We start from the raw sequence: 9593 nt of genomic DNA, 5'->3' as shown, positions 1-9593 counted from the left end.
AGGCATCCTTATGCTACAGATAAGATTCCTCAAGGCACAGGGAGGGCAGGGAAGCTAAGAGCCAGCCTAGAGTCTTCCAGCCGGGAAGTGACAGAGGAACTCACGGCCATATGTGGAGTGTGGAATGTTTGGACTGGCAACCAATGAGGGAAACCAAACAGGGTGTGGGTGTCTATGATTGGCAAGTGGTACCATAGTATCCCCTCTGCATGTTTATGTTATTGACTTCTGTAAGGTTCAAGGGAAAAAGAGGTTACCTTGTCAGAGAGGCCAGATACAAATTCCAGCTACAGATCACAGCACCACTGTTCCAAAATAAAGCTGATCACTGAAGTCCACTGGGACCTTACAGGCAACTCTTCCAGCCCTTTTCCTGGACGCTGGAAAGACTTATTGCAGTAAAATGTCTTGGGTGTTTGTAGTGACCAGTCAAGTTTTACAGTTCTGGCCCAGCAGAATCAACATATTTATGGACACACAGATAAGCCAGTGCTGGCTTTATGGAAGGAAATGGTCCAGGGCTGAATTTATACATGATAGATACATTAAGAGCAGGTAGCAAGGCTGGCTTTCAAGAGGAGGAAAGTCAGACTTGGAGAAGTATGTGCCTCTCAGTCTTCTTGTAGTTCAAGAAATGGAACTGAGGGCTTCCAAAAAACCTTGTTTCATTTCATTTTATTCAATACCCACCATTATGGAAGATGTATAGTGATGAGAAGAACACACACACACACACACACACACACACACACACACACACGTGTGCTCTCCACTAACAGCTGAGTAGCAGGAATTACTCCCTGTGACGTCGATGTCTCATTTAGGATAAGCGAGTGACACGTCATACCGCCAGCTGTGCAGCCCTGGCTGCACCAAGTGAAGCATCAACCGTGTACTTCGTTCCTTCCGTGAGGCGATGCTGTTGGAGCTGAGGCTCATGGTAAAGGAGGGCAGGAGGCTGAAGGTCCACAGGAGGCGTGGTTTGAGGGATCTGTGCCACTAGCTGTCACCACTCCTGTCCCATTGGCCATGCCATAGCCACTAGTGTCAGTTCAGAACCACAGTGTCCAACCTGCAAGGACGTAGGGTCTCCTGATGATCAAGGAGAGTGGGACATGGAAAACTGAGTGACAGGAATCTCACCTGTGGTCCGGGAAGAGGGGACACCGTGAGGGACACCGTGAGGGACACCGTGAGGGGCACCGTGAGGGGCACCGTGAGGGACGCCGTGAGGGACACCGTGAGGGACGCCGTGAGGGACGCCGTGAGGGACGCCGTGAGGGGCACCGTGAGGGGACACCGTGAGGGGCACCGTGAGGGGCACCGTGAGGGATGCCGTGAGGGACGCCGTGAGGGACACCGTGAGGGACACCGTGATTCAGTGCTTAATGAACGGGCTATCGCAGGGCAGGCGGGCAACCCCTGCCGCGCTGTCAAGCCTTCATTGTCGGGTCTTGCCTGTTCTATAGCCTGACTGGGGCCTGACAATTACTGTTTTTTCTACTTCCTGGAACACAATTATCTAGGTTTGCTCAATGCTGAGTTTATAAATTTGGATTACCTAAACAATGGCTATTGCAATATATTCTCTTTTTAAAAAATGGTATTTGTAGTATACTGTAGGATGTGGACAGTTTTTTCTTAAATATCAGATAGTATGTTTCAGTTCTATGGGTCATATAATGTCTATTGCAACTATTAAACTCTACCATTACCACACACAAAAAAGCCATAGGCAATAGAGCTAGTGAGATGTCTCAACAGTAAACACACTTGCTGTCAAATCTGACAACCTGAGTTCAATCTCTAGGATCCACATGATGGGAAGAGAGAACCAGTTCCCAAAAGTTGTCCTCTGACCTACACTCAAGTAGGTATGTACAAACTTACACAGTCACATGATAAATAAAGAAATATACTTCAAAAGATTTTTTAAAAAGCTATATACTTGGAAAAAAGAATCAACAGATAATACTGTAAATTAATAAGCGTAGATGCTTCAATTAAACTTTATTATAAAAATGGGCAGCCAACTTGCCAAACCCCGATTCTATTCAATGACCATAACTGTTAAAACAGGCAAACAGACAAAAAATTTAATTATTTGATGAAACATTGAAAGGGAAGTCAGCAAATTTCAGAAGTAAATGTGTAGTCAGGTAAATTCATTTTTTAAAAAATTCTAAAAACTCTCTTTTTTTGCTTTTTAATGACTACCAAGATAATGCTCTTGCCAGATGTATCAGTGGCAGTCTCAGATCCATCAGTGACTCCAATGGAGAATAACTGTAGAGCAGAATTACTCAAGCTCAAACTAAACTGTTTTCAAAAATTCAAGTAGAGGAAGAGTGGAATATCAGCATTGGTAAATGCTTAGATTTTAGCCCTTTTCAAAAAACAGAAAATGCCCTTGGAGTAGTGAATTATTTGTATAGAAATACTGTACTTATTTTCTGTGTTAATTACATAAATCAAACTACAACAAAAGCAAACAAGCAAACATGAACCACAAAAACCCATGGGCTAGAAAGAGATGGCTCAGTGGTTAAGATCACTGACTGCTCTTCTAGAGGACTGGGGTTCGATCCTCAGCGCCTCTACAGCCGCTCACAACCACCTGTAACTCCAGCTCCAAGGGGATCTGGCACCCTCTCTGTGGGAACTGCATGCTCATGGTGACACAGGCACAAATGCAGAGGAAACACCTACCAGATTAAATAAGAATAAATAAACATCAAAAAATGTTCAAAGTAAAGGGAAAAAACACTCTCTCGGGGATTTGGGGAGATGGCTTAGAAGACAAAGTACTTGCAGTGCTAGAATAAGAACCTGAGTTCTGATGCCACCACCTACATAAAAGCTTGACACGGTGGTACACCCCTGCAATCTGGGTTGTGAAGACAGGTGAACCCCAGAGTCTTATTGGCCAGTCAGTCTAACCAACCAAGGAGCTCCAGATTCAACCTTAACTAGAAAATTGCTGTGGAGGGTAATTGAGACAGACACCCTGCTTTGGCCACTTGGCTCTGCACAAACACACATAAACATTCTCATACAGATACACATAGTTAAAAAAAATAATTAAAAAAAAACTCAGTGTTTTAAAATCACAGTCATATTCAGTTCTCGTTCCAAGAATCATCCAGGTTATTCTTTTGATCTAGGTTAGGCTTTGATGATAGAGACACCTGCTCAGGGTCTTAGTCAGCTGGCTGGTTGGTAGAAGCCTGGTGCTCTTGGATGGCTTCCCCATCCAGCAGATGCCGGCCAGCTAGTAGTGGCCACGAGAAAGAGCTGTCCATCTCAGTGCCCCCACTCTCTAGCAGCTAGTTTAGCAGTTTTGCACCACAGTCATGGATGAAGAGGTTGACCAGAAGTCCACAGTCCTTCGGCAGCCTAGGTTCATGACCATCATACCAGCTGCATGCTGTGCCCAAGCAAGTTTTGAGTCTAGCCCATGTTCTCAAAGTAGGGAAACAATTAATTTCTCCTCCTGGAAAGAGCACAAGGTGCGAGGCAGACTCAGCCAGCACTGCAGCCCCCTGCCACAGAGCCTAAGAGAGCAGTCAGAGTAACTATAAGGGCAAAACAGGCAATCTGACTGGTGGCTTCGTTCAGCTACCGAGGTTAGTACAGTGAAGCAGGGTGACGAGGGTTTTCACAGTGCACAGCCTGTTCTTACTATTGAGTGAACTTGGGTTTTGCAGTCTGTCAAATCCCTGTAATTTTCCATATGTGTGCTATTATGTTCTGTGCTCAGAAAGCTCTGGTTATAACTACTCAAACTGTCAAAAGAGAAATTAGGATGTTTACTCTTGGATTGACACAGATTCTTGTAGTTTTTAGCAGAAGACTGGATCGTGAAGTTCCTTAAAACAATGAGTTTTGTATTCAGCATGCAATTTGCTTTATACAAATTTGACACAAAAATGTTCTAGACCTTCCTATAACACGGAACACCACGATCCTTTATCCCACTGTGGACTCCTGTGTACTAAAGGGTACTCTTGGTTCTGGGTCTCACCACATCTCTATATAGAAAGGGTCAAATCTGCAGCAGTAGTGCATTTATTGCTCTTTTTAGGAGTAAATCCACATAAGGGGTTGGGGGAAAATGTTGGCCACAGGGTCAGGGGCTGTGAGTTGTTGCTTACACTTTGGAGATAGCAGAGTTCTAGAAATGATTCTAGGCTTGGAGCCTGTCTTGATTTGGATTCCATTGACAGCCACTCTCTTTGTTCAAGCCTAGCTTTTAACTCTTCTTGGCGTCACTCACGTGGTGGCACCTCTTGTCTTTGCCTGTGCATGGTTCTGCCTGTTGATGAGTAGCTTCTTTGGGTCTTTGTTACCTTTTCTATAATATGGGTTAATGGTTTCTACATTGGCGTTGCACTGTATGGTAAGAATTGGTAAACAAACAACAAAAACAAAATGGCTCAGTTTAGAGTTAAGACCTCAACAACTGACTTGAGCATACCTCATTTTGCATGACTTAATTTTCCATTCATCCTACTTTTGTGCAAACAGAATCCCTCAAAATCTGAATATGATTCTGAAAATAGCAAGTAAAGGAGTGTTTTCTTAGACATGATAGCTGAGAATTGGGGATCCAATTCTTTCATTTAAGACTTTAAAGACTTTCATTTAAGACTTTCATTTAGGACATCACTAAAAGCAAGTATTTCTGACATGGGTAACACACGAAGGCTTACCTTCCACTTTATTATAAGCAAGTTAGAACTTTTCCTCACAGCAGACCCTACCATGTATGGGAAAAGGAAGATATCACAAAGTAGTAGAACCTTTGAGGTGCTGTGGGAACTCCTTCAGTCAATAGCCTTTGGGCTACGGGCCCACTTTGGGTGTGGTATCATGTACTATATATCCAGACACAAAATCATGCACAGGTCCCTTGGTTGCTGAATTCAGTTCCAGTTACGCGCTCACGCAGAGGACTGTGAATCACTACTCTTTCTGTGAGTTCACCACATAATAAATTCTGTGAGTTTACCCCCTAAAAATAAACCTTTATTATACTCCATTCCGGGCTAGTGTGGAAATCTTTTGTACAGCAACATTGAAGAAGTAGACAAGAACTCAGAAAGAGGACATAGGGTGATACTGCAGGTAAGTCACAATGACAAAACAAAAAAGATGCTAACCATAGACTTGGGGGAAAGTTCTAGAATCCCATAGATGCTGAATCCTAAGGAAAATCTAGAAACACAAGAGAAGGGCTGTTGGAAAGTTGTACACAAAAATAATGACAATGCATTGATCCTTGGATGCCATGAATACATGTATTTTTTCCTCCAATACCTACTTCTATTTTTCTCCAATTATAAAATTTGTATGAATTCTCTACATCAGCACTTTCTTTTCCAATATTAGAGAAGGAGCCTACATTTTAAAGAACAGAACAGAGAGGAAAGGCCTGGCACCATTGCTCTAGCTGGACTGAGCTGCTGATATTGTGCAGGACCCCAGAAGGTGGCTTCTACACAGCACTTTCATAACTCCAGCCAAGCAGGCCCAGTTGAAAGAAGCATTTCCCTTCCTAAAGCAGACACAGCCTAGACAATGTTTTAAAGTTACATGAGATTGAGTCTAATTTTATTATAGATTTTATTAAGAGACTATCATCACTGAAGCCTTTACCAGGGCTCGTTTATTGAACTGAGGTCAATTCCGCAGCCATTATTCATTCAGCACTGGGATGTGGGAGGGATCAAGATGAGTGAGACTTCACTTGATCCCTGTCCTTCAGAGGTTCAAAGCCAGGTAAATGAGGCAGCAGAGCCAGCAAGATACAATAAGGTCTCTAACCTGTTCACTCTGCCACCCCAGTTCAAAGACTTTAATCCAAGAGACATGAAGATGCTTAGGAGTGGAAGGCAGTTTCCACTCCAGCGGCTCATAGGCCATCACCACCAGCACAGACATGATCAAATTCTAGTCCTTGTTTCATATTCTGGACATTTAGATCTTGTCCTGCCCTTGCCTATTTTGTGGGGTTTACCTTTCAGCATTCTAGAATATTCTGGAATGCTTCATATTGTTGAAATCCATTATATGTCCCTGCTTTGCCTCCACCAGGCTTCCACCACAAACAGCGTGCTTCTCTCCCAGCAAATGACTTTACAGGACCCACCCTGGATTCTCTTCATTGTTGTCTCTCCTCCTCTACTGATCCTTCTCATCGACTCCACAGAGTAGAGGTCCAGGGCTGGGAAGTGGGAGAGAAGAAATGAATCAGGTTGGGACAACTGCCGGGAAGGGCTCTTGGGAGAGTCTCTTGAAGCTGGACCTGGGAAGGTATGTTGAGAAGTTAGGAGAGAGCCGAGCTCCGGAAGGAAGCATCCAGAGATGGGCAAAGGGAGAGTGGGTCTGATCTGGTCTGGTCTGGGACTGATGAGCAGGGGAAGAGGCTGGGAAAGGATGACTGGCAATTTCCTGGCAGGGTCTTCCAGCCTAAGGAGTTGGAAGAGTACTCTTTGTTCAGTGGAGACATGGGTGGAGTGCCTGTGGGGTTTGGGGTGCCGGATGGGAACCCAGATGAGTGAGTTGGTTTGTTGCTGTTGTTTGTTAATTTGCCACAAGCCAGAGTCCTCAATTGAGAAAATGCCCCTTAGATTGGCTGTAGACAATTTTTTTTATTGTTGTTGTTTTGCTGTTGTTGTTATTGCTTAGTGATTGACATGGGAGGGCACAACACACTGCAGGTGATGCCATCCCTGGGCCTGTGGTCCTGGGTTGTATAAAAAGGCAATCTGGGCAAGCCATGAAAAGTAAACCAGTAAGCAGAAATCCTCCATGGTCTCTGCATCTGGAATTCAGGCCTGCGTGAGTTCCTGCCTGGGTTTCCTTAATGGCCAAATCATCAGGACATGTAAACCAAATGAACCGAAGTTGTTTTTTTCCATGATGATTATCACTTCAATAGAAAACAAACCAGGTCGCCAGATAGCTCTCTGAGGCTTCCACATGCATCTTCGTTCTCAGATTCCTCTACAAACCAGCTGGCCACAGCGTGCCCAGGAGGTGAGGTCATGCGCAGGTAGGGAGCGGGGTCTTTGTAAGAGAGTGACACTACTCTAGGGGACAATCATTTGCTGTTCGTTTCCTGTATGGAGAGAGAAAGAGAGAGCTATTAAGGCACAAACAGACTTAAGGAATGAGAGAAAACAGGATGTCCATTTTTGTCAGGAAATCCGAGTTCCTTTTGTTTTGTTTTTGATTTTGCTTTTAAGTTCAAGGGTTGAATCTTTTGTGTAGGAGTCAAAGGTGCGTTTTTATATTTTTATAGTGACACCTTATACAAAGACATCAAATATACACGGAGGGGCTCAGGGAACATGCAGCACTCCTTTTTCCCCCTTTTGTCTGCTACGTGCTAGACACTCTTAAAATAGACCGTGGGAGTTGGAACTGGGGCCCGGAATCACCTGCTTACCTGTAATACCCTGGACTTCCAATCACCACTCCTGGCCAGTGTGTGATACAGACGGACATCCATTGGCCCTGTGTGGGAACCAGAAGTGGTGCAGACCCCTGCCATCCAATCCACAGACAGTGGTCAGGTGGCAAGGCTGGGCTGGTCATGTGCATTGGTCTTGGTAACAGCTGCTGCAGCTGAGCAAGAAGCTCGAGGCCAGGGAAACGGGTGAAACTCGGAGCAGCTAAGGAGACAGCTGAGACAGCCTGATGCCACAAGGAACAGAGACGAGCACAGGTTAATTAGAGAGAGCTGTTCTTCAGGCTAGGCTCCATAGCACCTTAGAAAAGATGGAAACTTCAGCATTTGTCTCAGCTGGCTGAGTTTCAGGTACGTGTCCCATCCGAACGCTTATACGAGGCATGCGGTCCAAGAGCGTGGAGATCTGACAGAATTTTAAGGTCTTATTTAATGTCCTTTTGTCATGTGGCACCATCAATTTCTCTATGTCTAGAAGGCCATTGGCTGGGAAAAGAACAGACCTGAGAAGCCGATTCAGCTATGGCATGGATGTGTTGGTCCTTATGTTGAGCTTAATCCTACAGCATGGGTATTGAGGGGTGGTGGTGCCTTTAGGAGGTACTTAGGTTCTGGGGGCTCCATGCTCTTGAAGGGGTTGGTGGAGTTGTCAGGTGAGTGTGTGAATTACATAGTGACCAGGTTCATACAGAGTTAGTTTGGCTTCCCATGTTGGATGCTTTGCTTCCCCACTCACTGTAATGTCTCTGACATACTTGACTTTCTGATCGTTCTACCATGAGGTCTTCATCAGAAACCAAGTGGGCAGGTGCTGGTGTAATTACCATTGGATCTCCCGAACTGAAGGCTAAATGGACCTTATTCCTTTAAAAACTACCCAACCTCAGACTTTGAGCCAATGTGGCAGAAAATGCTGATAGAAGACACTAAACACTGGGGATGACACAGCAAGAGAATAAACGGAGCAGAGTACACTGAGCCCGATTTTAGGGGTTCTGATGTGGGAATCCCCTCTGTGTGCTGCTTGTATTGGCTAATGAATAAAGAAACTGCCTTGGCCTGATAGGACAGAACGGAGGTAGGCGGAGAAGACAGAACTGAATTCTGGGAGAAAGGAAGCAGAGTGGGAGAGATGTCATGGATCTGCCAGAGACAGATGCTGGGAATTTTACCTGGTAAGCCACTGCCAAGTGGTGGTACAGAGATTAATAGAAACGGGTTAAATTAAGATGTAAGAACTAGCCAATAAGAAACTAGAGCTAATGGGCCAAGCAGTGATTTAATTAATACAGTTTCTGTGTGATTGTTTTAGGGCTAAGCTAGCCAGGCAGCCGGGACGAACAAGCAGGCCCTCCTCCTCCAGGGCTCAGAAACTCATGTCACCAGGAGGGCTCCCGTGGAGGGGACCCTCGACATCTGCTCACTGAGTGGGTCTTACTCCCATGGGTCTTCACTCCAGGGCCAGTTTCTAAGGCGCCTGCTCTGAGAATCTTGCTTTTAAACCTGTTTCATTGGTTCTCTCATCCTTTGCTCCCATGCTCGCTCCGCCTACCGTCTAATCCAGTTAGTCTCACACCGGTATTTATGGACAGTGTCTTCCCCAAGAATGTAAGTGCACACAGTGCATGTTCATGCCTGCTGTTGTATCCCAAGTGCTGCTGTAGAGCGAGCTGATAGAAGAACTAGAAGTATAGCTCTGGGTGCCCATGGTCCCTGCTGATGCTGGAGTCTGAGCTGAGCCCCCACTGAACAGGTGTCTATCCAGCTCCCAAGCAAGGCTCTCTGTTCACAAGCTCGGATTGCTCTTCCTTCTTCCCATTTGGTGGAAAGACACTGGTTCTTTGTTAGAAGTTAATAGAGGGATCTGGTACTAAATTACCTCAAATTCTCTTCCCAGACTGGGAGCAGAGGGTGCTCCTCGTTCTCATTTCTGTCATCCTTGATCATGGTGCTGGGATTTCTAAGTAATCCTTCAGTGCTGATGGAAAGGAAGGCTAGCTGCCAATGTGATTTTGTCCTTCCTTTCCCAGAACAGTGCCTGCCTAGTACACAGAGCTTCTTATAGTCACCCAGGACTGGGCTTTCTCCAATTGTGTCTCTCTAAGCAGAAGTATGTGCA

General features: G+C 45.2%; 1 long non-coding RNA gene across 1 annotated transcript; it reads right to left on the bottom strand.

The window, feature by feature from the left end:
• Positions 1-1046: 1046 nt before the first annotated feature.
• On the bottom strand, positions 1047-8647 carry LOC125402894 (uncharacterized). The gene is made up of 3 exons (XR_007232783.3): positions 7454-8647; positions 6020-7123; positions 1047-1092 (listed from the first exon to the last, which is right to left on the bottom strand). It is a non-coding gene; the product is annotated as an uncharacterized LOC125402894 (long non-coding RNA).
• Positions 8648-9593: the final 946 nt, after the last annotated feature.

This window comes from Myodes glareolus, chromosome 11, assembly GCF_982192425.1.
Source record: "Myodes glareolus chromosome 11, mMyoGla1.1, whole genome shotgun sequence".
Classification (NCBI taxonomy): domain Eukaryota; kingdom Metazoa; phylum Chordata; class Mammalia; order Rodentia; family Cricetidae; genus Myodes; species Myodes glareolus.
The sequence above is the reverse complement of the archived record's forward strand: the minus strand, read 5'-3'. Positions and strand labels throughout refer to the sequence as shown.